This window comes from Cornus florida, unplaced genomic scaffold (genome assembly GCF_030987335.1).
Source record: "Cornus florida cultivar Cherokee Brave unplaced genomic scaffold, ASM3098733v1 CherokeeBrave_3.0.0_Hap2_Chr03, whole genome shotgun sequence".
Classification (NCBI taxonomy): domain Eukaryota; kingdom Viridiplantae; phylum Streptophyta; class Magnoliopsida; order Cornales; family Cornaceae; genus Cornus; species Cornus florida.
The window spans coordinates 26116157-26128853 of record NW_026775573.1 but is presented as its reverse complement, the minus strand read 5'-3'; the positions used below and the strand labels follow the sequence as shown (position 1 = coordinate 26128853).

Genomic DNA, 12697 nt, shown 5'->3' with positions numbered 1-12697 from the left:
TCCAAGAGAGGGAGATTGATTTTTACTTGCCTAAACACATCAATGATTTCATTAGCCTTGCTTTGTTGCTTTTCAAAAGAAGTGGATGCTTTTAAGGCATCTAGAAATGGAGCTTTAGGCTCAAAAGCCTTCTCAAAAACATTCTTTGAAGCATTTTCAACAATGGATTCTTTCACATTCAATGAAGGAGGAATGGGATGTGAAACGAGACGGGTGTCAACTTTAAGTTGTATCGGTTCACTCTCTTCATTGGAAACACCAACTTGGTTGTCAATAATTTTTCCACTTCTCAAAGTGGTCACCGTATTCACATGTTCAAGTGTACGACCTTCCGAAAAGGAATTGGTCTTCATAACAAATTGTTGCTTCGGTGGGGGATTTAAAGGCATTTTTCCTTTCTCCCTTGCATTCAACGTGCTAGCTATTTGCCCGACTTGGGTTTCTAGCTTTGCAATCAATTGGGAGTGAGAATGAAGCAATTAAGTATTTGCCTCCAAAGTACCCAAAGCAGATAAGACTTTTTATTCAAATGCGGGACTTTTTGAATTACCTTGAGAATATGATGATTGGTTTGGAAAATGGGAGTTTGAAAACTAGTTTCCATTTGATGCTTGGTAAGATGAAAAATAACCTTGGGAACCTTGGCCTTGCAAAGGGGGCGGAACATACTTGCTTTCGAAACCACTTTGGGGAAGGTTTGAGCCTTCCCCTGGGCTTTTCCAAGAAAAGTTTGGATGGTTCCTCCACCGGGCATTATAGTGAGTGCCATAAGGATTATTCCCTTGGTTGACAAAAGCAGAATTTACTTGTTCATTTTGCACATGTCCATGAGGACAATTGGAAGTAGAATGTAAAACACGTACTAGAACAAGTCATGCATGATTCATTGGAAGGATGATGAGCATAATTAGGGGAAGAAGACGCTTAATGGGCCGAATTTTGGTTGATCAAAAATTGATCAAACCTTTGGGATAAAGATTTCACTTCGGTGACTATATTATTAGAATGGTCAACTTAATATAAGCCTACATTCTTCATTCCACCTACATTTTCACTATTTTTAGATGATAAAGATTGGTGCATGGAGTTTTCACTCATGTTCTCATGTAGGCACCACATATCATCTTCATGCTTATTAAGATAAGAACCACCAATAGACGTATCAACCATACCTTTATGGTTGTCCGACAAACTTTTAAAGAAGTATTGAACTAATTGCCATCTAGGGATGTCATGATGTGGACATTTCCTAAGAAAATCGTTCAATCACTCCAATGCCTCATGAAACATTTCCCTATCCCCTTGTGAGAATTCACGATTGAAGTTCTCATTGCATTGGTCTTAGACACCAGATAGTACTTCTTTAAGAACTCTTGTTACATCTCTGCCCAAGTAGTAATAGAAAAAGGTCTTAAATTATTAAACCATTATTTTGTTTTATCTTTTAGGGTAAAAGGGAAGAGTTTTAATCTTAAAACTTCTTTCGGTATGTCCATGTATTTTACGGTGGAACACACTTCAAGAAATTCATCCAAATGCTTATAAGGTTCTTTATTTGGTAGCCCATGGTAATTGGGAAGCATTTGAATTTTTTGTGATTTAATCTCATAATGGTGTGCTCTAAATGGAGGGAGTTGAATGCAGGTTGGCGCATTATACTCATTGGGCACATAATAATCTCTTAAAACAAGGGGAGGATTCACAATTGGTGGTTCTACATGAGCATCATGATTTGCTTGAACAATGGGAGGTGGAGGTGGTGCAAAGAATAGCTTGGGCATTCCCATTGAAACTTGGCCTTGTTGTTGTGGAATGAAGGGTCTATGCATGCCTAATGGTACTTGTATGTTATCATGTTGATGATGCACATTAAGGTGAAAAATGCCTTGTTGGTCGATGTGACCAAGGTCTTTAACATGGATCTCATTATGTTCCTCCATTAATGAAATGGAGTCACTTGAATTACCCCTTCCCCTTGGATTACGAACAACCAATTCAATATTAAAATTCAATGGGATAAGAGTAGGGTTCAAAGACCTACGACCATGCATGCACAATCAAAACAAGCAACAACTCAACAAATAGCAAGTAGCAAGCACTTCTTCTCCGTAACAAGTCAATTAATAACAAACCTCCATATGCATTGATCTCATACTCCCATGCTTTCAACAATTGCAAAAAAATAAATTTCCACCACGCGGGCCGACAATTTAACTAAGCAAGAGAGTTAGAAAAGCTCACAAAGGGTCCTTAAGCAACTTTAAAATATTATTTTTTTTTTAAACTTTTGCCTTGCTTTGCTTTGTAATTTTTATTTTTATTTTTTTATGCTTTACTTAGCTTAGCTTGCTTCTTTGCTTTAGAATTCATTTGCTTCATTTCCCCTTGCTCCAAGTACCTAGCCAATAAAAAACAAACACAATAAGTAAATAAAGTAAAATGAAGTAAAAATAAGATCAAAGGAGTACTAATTCCTAATTAATCCCAAAATACGGCGTTGCCAAATCCCCGGCAACGACGCCAAAACTTGAAGTTAGATGGCATACCATTATCTATTATATCAGATAGGGATTCAAGCTTTGTGTCAGGATTTTGGAGGAGTTTTCAGCAGGCTTTGGGTACAGAGTTGCATCTTAGCAATGCTTATCATCCTCAGACTGATGGTTAAATCGAGAGGGAATCAGATAATGGAGGATATGCTTAGTTCTTGTGTCCTTAACTTTAAGGGCCACTGGGAGGAGTATTTGCCACTTCTGAAGTTCGCATATAACAATAGTTTTCAGAAAATTATTGGTATGGTACCATTTAAGGCATTATATGGCTGACTGTGTCGATCTCCTGTTTGTTTGGTTGGAGGTTGGAAAAAGTAGATTGTTGGGTCCTAAATTCATTAAGGATACCTCAGAAAAGATTGCTCTTATTAGGGATCGTATGCGCACTGCTCAAAGTTGGCAGAAAAGTTATGCAAATCGTTGTACTCGTACTTTGGAGTTTCAGGTTGGATATCAACTTTTACTCAAGGTGTCTCTTATGAAATAAGATAAATTCAATGCATATTACTTAGAATTGTTATATTTTGCTCAATTAAATGCAAAGGAATATCTGTATAATTTATATAATGCTATGTATGGATTTATTTGATGTGAAATCATAATTGTAGCATCATTTATGGATTGTATGCTGATCGGTTGATCAACTATACATCAACCTTCGCAATAGCACGAATCATTGTAAAATAGGGCTATTGGTCGGGTAAGTCGAACCACTGGGACTGCGCTAATCTATGGCAACCTAAGTGTCTAGAGTCATTTTAAAGTGATAAGGGGTGTTCATAGAGGGTTTGTTTTGTTTGTCACTAAACTACAAATTCAGAATGCATAAAACAATAAATTGAAGGAGATTAAAAGAGAAGATTTAGAGAAGGAAGTCTAGGGAAGTGAGTCCACTCCAAACCTCTACACAAGCTAATTATATGATTAATTTGGGGAATTAATGTAGAAATGACCTTGATATATAATAATACATGACTACTATAATATCTTCAAGAAATTCAATTAATTAAATAGTAAGAACAACCTATCAAAGCTTCACATGGTTGAGTTACCTAAACTAAGATGCAACCCTAGACATGCTCACTAAGCTAGAGATTGTCAAACAATTAATCAATTGGTGGAAGCACATGATATCAAGTCACAAGATTAACTCATCAAAAGAAATTCTTAAGCTATGGATTAACAAGCTACTCAAAACCATGCCATTAAAACCGTTCCATAATCTTAGTTCCATTGTCACTATGAAACTATAAGCCATACAACTATGAGATTAAATAATCTAAGACAAGAGTATGTAAATCAACATAGTCATTCAAACATTCAAAATCTTCATTACAATTTGTAACATGCTCTAGACCATGGAGCTAGCCAAATATACATTTCATTCCCCAAAATAAATCAAAAACTAGACATGCTTACAAGGTAGAGCTTCATCACCTCCCTAGATGGAGGTTTAGTTACCCATTGATGCACTAGAGGAATGAGGAATCAAAGCCTTGACCTCCATTTTCGAGCTCCCCTCTTCTAGCTCCAAGAACACACCTTTCTTGCTCTCTTCTCTCTCCTCTATCTTGCTAAAATTCAAGGATATGAAATGTGTGGCCTTTGGTTGCCTTTTGTCCTCCAACAAAACCCTCTCTCTCCTTCAAGGAACACCTCTAACCACTTCATAAAGAAGGAAGATGGCATTGAGGAAACCAATGTGCAAGTGGCTGAAATTGAGCCATTTCCGAGTGCAATCTGCCTGATTTTCGAGCACTCGAAGAGTGGTCTCGAGCACTCTAAATTAGTGCAATGTGCAACATGCTCTTCTTGCTTAGCACTGACCTACTTTGGTAAAACTGCTATAACTTTGTGCCCTGAACTCCGAATGATGATCTGTTTGAAGATTTGGAGAGCTGATTCAGTGCTTTAAAAACTTCATGTTTTGATGAAGACCCAATTCTCAAGTCTGGTTGGTCGAAAATGGGGAGAAAGGCAGTACTTCAGTGCTGCCAGGCAGTTCTGCACACCTCTATTAAGAATATCATAACTCTCTGCTCCGAACTCCGAATGATGAACCACTTGAAGATTTGGAAAGCTAATTCAGAGCTCTAAATCTTTCATGTTATGATGGAAGTCTAGTTCTTGAGTTTGCTAGGTCGAAAATGGCGACAAAAGTCAGGTTCTACTGCTGCCAAAAATTCAGAATTGGCACCCTTTTTGTTCAAAATTCCACAAGGCATCATTTTTGCTTCCTTTTTGCACTTTAACCTGAAAATGCACAAAAACATGCAAATGGAGTTAAACTACATAAAATAATCAATTAATGGACTTTGTTAATGTAATTTAGGGCGCTTGAATATACAGTATTTAGCGCTTATCACACCCCCAAACTTACATTTTGCTAGTCCCTTAGCAAAACCAAAATGCAGAGCTCAATAGAATGAAAACATGGGAATGCTATTACAAAAATATTCACCATGGCAAAAATAAACATAAACATAGCTCAAATACAACTTGAAACAGATAAAGAGCTGGAGACGGGATCATTGGGAAGACTACCTTGCATATATGAAGCATTGATACAAAAATTGGGAAAAACCATTTCAACATGCATTCATCAACATCATAGTCCATATAAATAATTCAATTGTCATCTCTTAAATGGAAATAACTCAAACTCCAGTGAAAGTGAATTGAATTCTCAACATGCGGCTTTTACTTTCTTTTCCAATTCCAAGGCACAAGTTTTCAAATCAATGAATTCCCCTTTACATGAAGTCCCTAAGGCATGATTTTATTTTCAAGGCAACTTTTGTTGCCTGTTGACAATTTATTGTAACTCATTAGCGAAACATAGAATGGTTGTGCAATGCTAAAGTCCCTTAAGCTTTCTAACCAACCCATGTAGCAAGCGTTAGGCCAACAACTCCCAAACCAGAGGGCTTTAGGGTGTTAAGTGTAGAGACACTCCAAAGGGTTTAATAGCTCAAGTTGGAAAGGCTACGAACTCTAGCGAACCATGTTTATTACAATTTTTTTGAATGACCGTGCAATGTTTAAGTCCTTTAAGCTTTCTAACCAACCCTTGTAGCAAGCGTTAGGCCAACAACTCCCAAACCAGACGGCTTTAGGGTGCTAAGTGTAGAGACACTCCTAGGGCTTAATAGCTCGAGTTGGAAAGGCTACGAACGTCAACTGGTCATTTTTTTTTTTTCTTTTTTTTTTTTTTTTTTTTTTTAATAGATACATGCCAAAGGTATCCATCTATCAGGTTCATCAAATCAGATTAACTAGGCCAAGGTCAAGGTTGATTAAGTTGCATGCCTCACAATTAAGTTTCCAGTGTGCGTTTGTGCATTGTGAAGCTTATAAGAGTGTAAATCCAGCAAGAATCTAATTGAGGCATTTATACAGACTACATTGTATTAGCATGATCACTTCAATTTCAATTTTCTTTATTTTAAAAAATTTCTCAATTGCTTCTATACACAAGGTATTAAACATATGCTTTGTCTCCGACAAGTTCCAAGTCACACTATCATTGCTTTTCAAAAATATGATACCAAAACTATGCCAAGAATGCTTTGATGCACCCCCAAACTTAAACTACACAGTGTCCTCAATGTGGGACATGGATGTAAGTTAGAGACAAAAAGGAATAAAAATGACAAAGAGTATAAAAAGGAACAAAAATACCCAGGGGGAGGAAACGGCATGGGGATACAAAACCCCCAAACTTGAATTGGACTGCGCAACCTGGAGAGTATCACGAAGAACAAAAAGAAACAACCACAAAAAGCATTAATAGCACAAGCATAAATATAGAAAAATAATGTACATAAAGTGAACAGAAAAGAGAGAATTTGCATTGCAAAAAGAGTTTTTACATGATTACAAAAGAGCTGTACATAGATCATGTCTACTAGAGCAACCTATACATAGCAAATTCCGGAAGTTCAAAAGGAAAACAAAAGATACAAGAGAAATATGTACATATGAAACAAAAAGAGAAGGTGCAACACTCGCAACAAGCTACGGTCCGGAGGGTAAACGGGCGAGGATGGAATGGAGGAGAGATTGAGTCTTACGCCGTTCGGCGGAAGCCAAACGACGTTCCTCAGCTGCGACACGGCGGTCTTCAGCAGCAAGACGACGATCTTCTTCAGCACGTGAAGAAGTCTCACACAGAGTTCGAGTGTACGCGAACAAAGAATTCTCAAAACGATCCAGCCGCTCATGAATACCGGCAATGCTAGTCCGGATGAAAGCCTGGTCCTGGTGAGAGCCGACCGGAGGCTCAACCCATGCAGCGGCTGCTGCGGTAGAAGCATCCTCAGAAGGAGGAGGAGGTGGAACTTAGATGAACAGGGGGGCAGCAGGCTGAGGGGTACTAGAATGGCTAAGAACATTGATCTACCGGCGCTTGGTAAAAATTTTAATCTTTTCGCCTTTTGGTTCATGGGGAGGAACAACGAAACCTTTGTGCTGAAGGAGCCGAGTGATGAAAAACGGCAAAGGCAATTTCTGATTTTCAACTCGCAGAACCCGTGCATTATGAGCGTCATGCCAAAACTTCATAAATGTGGTCCAAATGAGCTCTGGGATGGAGAACCATTGGCCTTGGTCCATGGCATATAAGGCTTGCAAAAGGAGGCCCCTACGCTCGGTGCTATGCACCAAAGGGCAGACATTATGCTTAAAAACAGTGTCAATGAACCAGAGGCATTCCGAAAGATTGGTTTTGCGGATAAAAGACCGGGGCCTATTGGGATCGTCAACAGTGCAGATGGCAGCGGCAATCTGCTCCACAGTTAATGTATCCGGCTCCTCATATAAATGGAGATTCTCATGATTAACAATGTCACCGGGGCACTCAATGGGGCAACCAGAAACCTGAATGATGTCAGTCATAGTGAAAGCATAGGTGGTGCCATCAATGGATGTAGTGAGAGAAATGGGTGGCTCTTCAGGGCATTGGAGATTCTGATAGAAGAGGCGCACTACACGGGGGTAGGCAACCCTGGCAAGGGGCGCGCAAATGTGCTGCAGACGCCGGTTAGTTAATTCGGCTACAGGCCACGAAGTTGTGAGTAGAATATCAAAGGCATCGGTGAGCGGAAAAGAAAGCTCGTAGTTGAGTTGTTTGCGATCCCAAGGAGCACGTGGTCACTCACGATTGATAGCACGGGCACCCGCAGAGGGTCTAGGAGGGCGAGAATGACCGGCACGAGACATTTAGAGAGGTGGACTTGGTTGAGGAATTTCGGCGAACACTTGGCGTGCACCACAAAAAGGAGAAGGTGAAAATGAGTGGGGTGGATGATGAAGCCCAAAAATTTTATGCACAAACAAGGCTCTAGCATAGAGCAACATCAACAACAAGCAATACAGAACCAAACTCCAACATTACAAGCCCATCCTCCTTATAAAACACCATGAATGAACAAAAGAAAAGAAAAACAAATGACGAGGTCACAGACCTGAATTTTAGTGTATCCGAGAGCAAGAAGGAAGGCAGGAAGAGGTTGATGGCAGGCATGGGTGTGCATGGGTTTATGGGTTTATAGGTTGCTTTATGGTGCATGGTCTAGGGGTGGCATTGAGAGTGGGTTGATGGAGGGATGAAAAAGAGGAGGGAAGGGTGTGAGATGGGTGTGAGGGAGCCGAGAGGGTTGAGTGAGAGAGGCTTGGTTTTAAAAGAGAGAGGGAAGCTTGGTTCAAGCACTCGAAGGGTGTCTTCGAGTGCTCGAAATTGGGGCAGTGAGCTCGGTTGTGAGGATGGTGTATTGTGCTCCACACTTCGAGCACTCAAAATGGGACTTCGAGTGCTCGAAGTCTTGGCAGTGAGTGAGGGAAAGGTTGGGGGGGGTGTAGATTGGTGATGGTGGGTTGTGGAATGAGATAGAGTTGATGAGGGATGGTGGGGGCTTGCATGGTGGTGGATGGTGGGTTTGTGGAGGCATGCATGGGCATGCATGGTGGCTGAGAGTGGAGGTGGTGATTGGGGTTGAAAGAAGGAGAAGGAAGGTTGGTGGAGGGAAGTTGGTATGGTGTGAGGTTGTTTAGGTAGTTGGTGGTTTTGAGGTGAGAGATGAGCTCGGCAAGGTTGCATGGTGTGTGGGTGGGTTTTGGGTACATGTCGAGAGGTTCATGCATGGAGTGCATGATGTGTGGGATGTGTGTGTGAGGTTGATGTCGAGGGTGATGGTTTGATGGAGAGAGAGGCTGGTTTGGTTGGTGCTGCGGGAGAGTGCTCGAGCACTCTCCAGGTGGTTGCATGGGAAGGGTTTGATGCGGAAATTGAATGCATGCATGGAGCTTGCATGCATGCATGCATAGGTGGGAATGGGTTGTGGGTTTTTGGTTGGCCGAGAGGTGGAGTTGGGTGGTGCCAAGAGGATATGAGTGAGTGAATGCAGGTCGTGGGGTTGTGTTGAGTGGAGTGCTGAGAGGTGGGAGGTGATTGGAGGGTGGAGTTTGTGAGGTTGAGGTTAGTTTATTTTGAAGGTGGCTGGTTGAGGGGCATGCATGCATGGGCTTGCATGCATGCATGCAGGGCATGGAGCTGGATGTTGGAGGTTGAGGTTGGTTGATGTTGGGGTTGAGAGGAAGGATGGTGGAAGAGAGAGAAGTTGGTTTGCATGGTTGGCTGCGAAAGGTTGGTTTGTGGTTGATGGGGGTGGTGTGTGCATGGTGTTGAGGGGGTGGTTGTGCTGTGGAGAGAGAGAAACGAGATGAGGAAGGTTGGTTTGGTGTTTGATGCCGAGGGAGTGAAAGGAATGGAGAGAAGCCGAGAGGAAGGAGATGCATGAGGTTGGGAAGTTGGTTGCGAGGGCTCGGCGAGTGCTCGAACTGAGAGCAGTGAGTTGGGTGTTGGGTGTTAGCAATGTCGAGCACTCTAAATGGTATTGCGAGTGCTCGAATTGAGAGCAGTAGGTTCAGTGGTTTAATGCATGGACCGCGAGCACTCCAAATTGGAGCTTAGATTGCTCGAAATGAAGCCAGAAAGGTCGAGGAAAAATGCAAGGAAGCTCGAGCACTCCAAATTGGAGTTTAAGTGCTCGAAAGTGGGTCAGTAGGCTCAGAATGTTGTGGTTTAAAAGAGGTTGTGCTTGAGCTTGATCTTGAAACCATGGAACCATCGATGAGCTTGCAAGGATGGAAGATGAGTGCATAGAACCATCCATCCATGGATTGAAGCTGGCAAGGATGGACTTGCAGGGATGGTAGATAAGTGCATGGATGAGCCTACATGGATGGATGGTAAGTGCATGGATTGGCATGGCTGGTGCAATGCCTATGAGTTGCAGCCAAATTGAATGCAAGGAGCTTGCATGAGGATTTAAGCAACATTGACTGAGCTTGTGCACTCCAAAAATGAGGATTTAAGCAACATGGACACCTATGCATGAAATGCAGCAAGTTGTGAAGGCATGCACGGATGCTGATGGATTGTGCCATAGTTTCAAAATGTTTCTATGCATGCAAATGTAGTGCCAGACAATATTGAAGTTGGATCACGTGATGAAAGTTGAATGTGTGAACTCAAGAAAAAATGCATGAATGCAATACAGGCATGCATGCATGTAATATTGTAACCTATAGATTGATCATTCTTATGCATGCATGATAAAATAAATAAAAATAATAAATAAATAAATAAAATAAAATAAAATAAACATAAAAATAAAAATAATAACAAAATAAAGTAAGATGAAATAAAATTAAATTAAATACTTCAATGGATGAAATCCCCCCCCCCCCCCCCCCTTTTTTTTTAAACTTTGCAATTTCTAATGCATAGAAAAATTGCCAACTTTCAGAACATCACACAAAGCATGATTGACATTTCCAGAGAAAATTTTAAACTTGCAAATTCATTCCATTCCAATGCATGGAAAATTTTGAAAGTTTTGTTTTGAAACCTTGCAATTTTTTAACTTTTTAATCATCTCAAATGCATGAAGAATTTTGAGAAAAGTTTCAGACTTTTCATTAAAAATGATAAAAGATGCACATGAGTCGCATTTGAAAAATCTAATGAAATTGCTAGAAAACGATGGAGACTTCCGGGAATGAAAATTAGAGTTGAGAAAGTCTAAGAAAAATCAAATTTTTGGCTTTTCTAAACCGTCTCCCAGAAAATTTTGCAAGGCACGAGCAATTTCAAAGAGAAGGAAACTTGGAAATTGAAAGAATTGCTTCCCTTGCTTTGCTAAATTTTATGTCGATAGCTAGACAAAGCTGGAGCAGGCACTAATCCTCATAAATTGGATCCGTCAAGGGGACTTCCTCAACTCTTCGGGTTAGGATTGTGCCGTCAATGCAAGGCTTAAGCCGTTGGCCATTTACCTTGAAGAGTGATCCACTTGCAGGATCACGAAGTTCGATTGCTCCATGAGGAAAGACGGTAGTGACAATGTATGGACCATCCCATCTTAACCGGAGTTTACCGGGAAAGAGTTTCAAGCGGGAATTGAAAAGCCAAACCTTTTGTCCGGGGGTAAAAGACTTCTTGACGATGTGTTTGTCATGAAAAGCTTTAGTCTTTGCCTTGTAGATTTTTGCGCTTTCATACGCGTCATTACGCAATTCCTCAAGTTCATTTAATTGCAACGCACGATTAGAGCCGGCTGGTTTAAGATCAAAATTGAACCTTTTTATGGCCCAATAAGCACGGTGCTCTAATTCTACCGGGAAATGACATGCTTTGCCAAAGACAAGTCGATATGGTGACATGCCAATGGGTGTCTTATAAGCTGTCCGGTAAGCCCAAAGCGCATCGTTTAGCCTTAATGACCAATCTTTGCGGTCCGGTCTAACCGTTTTTTCCAAAATGTGCTTAATCTCCCGGTTAGAAATCTCTACTTGACCACTCGTTTGAGGGTGGTAAGGTGTAGCTATCTTATGAATGACGGAGTACTTGGTAAGGATGGATTTGAGATAACGATTTCGGAAATGAGATCCGCCATCACTAATGATTGCTTGGGGCGTACCAAAACGACTAAAGATATGGGACTGAATGAATTGGATCACGACTTTATGATCATCGGTTTTGGTAGCCTCGGCTTCAACCCATTTAGACACATAATCCACCGCTACAAGGATGTACTCATAGCCATAAGAAGACGGAAATGGTCCCATGAAGTCAATCCCCCATACATCAAAAATTTCAACAATCAAAATGTTAATGAGGGGCATCATGTCTCTTCGGGACATGGATCCAAGTTTTTGACATCGTTCACACGATTTGCAAAAATTGTATGCATCCTGAAACAAGGTAGGCCAAAAGAATCCGCTTTGAAGAACTTTGTTAGCGGTCTTTTTGGCACTGAAATGGCCTCCACAAGCGAGAGTATGGCAAAAATTTAGAATGCTTGTGGCCTCGGTTTCAGGAATGCATCGCCGGATGATTTGGTCCGGGCAATACTTGAATAGTTCTGGATCTTCCCAAAAGAAATGCTTGACTTGGGAGAAAAACCGGTCCCTCTCTTGTTTGGACCAATGAGCTGGAATTTTGCCAACCGAAAGATAATTGACAATATCCGCAAACCATGGAAGAGTAGAATGTGAAACTTGAAGAAGCTGCTCATCCGGAAAGGAATCACGGATGGCTGCGAATTCTGAAGATTTCTCAGTAAGCAAATGAGAAAGATGATCGGCGACAACATTGTCGGTCCCTTTTTTGTCCCGGATGTCAATGTCAAACTCTTGAAGTAAGAGGATCCATCGAATTAAACGGGGTTTTGTCTCTTTTTTCGCTAACAAATGCCTAAGAGCGGCATGATCCGAAAAGACGATGACCTTGGAGCCAAGAAGATAAGAGCGAAATTTATCCAAGGCGTACACCACAGCTAGCAATTCTTTTTCAGTGGTGGTGTAGTTCAATTGGGCATCGCAGAGAGTTTTGCTAGCATAATAAATGACATGCGGAAGTTTATCCACACGTTGGCCCAAAACCGCCCCTAATGCATAGTCGGATGCATCACACATGATCTCAAAGGGAAGAGACCAATTAGGGGGTTTCATGATTGGGGCGGATGAGAGGAGAGTGCGAAGTTTGATGAAAGCTTCCATGCAAGCGTCATCAAAATTGAACGGAACATCCTTGGCTAAGAGATTACACAAGGGCCGTGAGATTTTGCTAAAATCTTTGATGA

General features: G+C 41.1%; 1 pseudogene; it reads left to right on the top strand.

Annotated features, from left to right (window-relative positions):
* Positions 1-1228: 1228 nt before the first annotated feature.
* Positions 1229-1326, top strand: LOC132301913 (small nucleolar RNA R71; annotated as a pseudogene).
* Positions 1327-12697: the final 11371 nt, after the last annotated feature.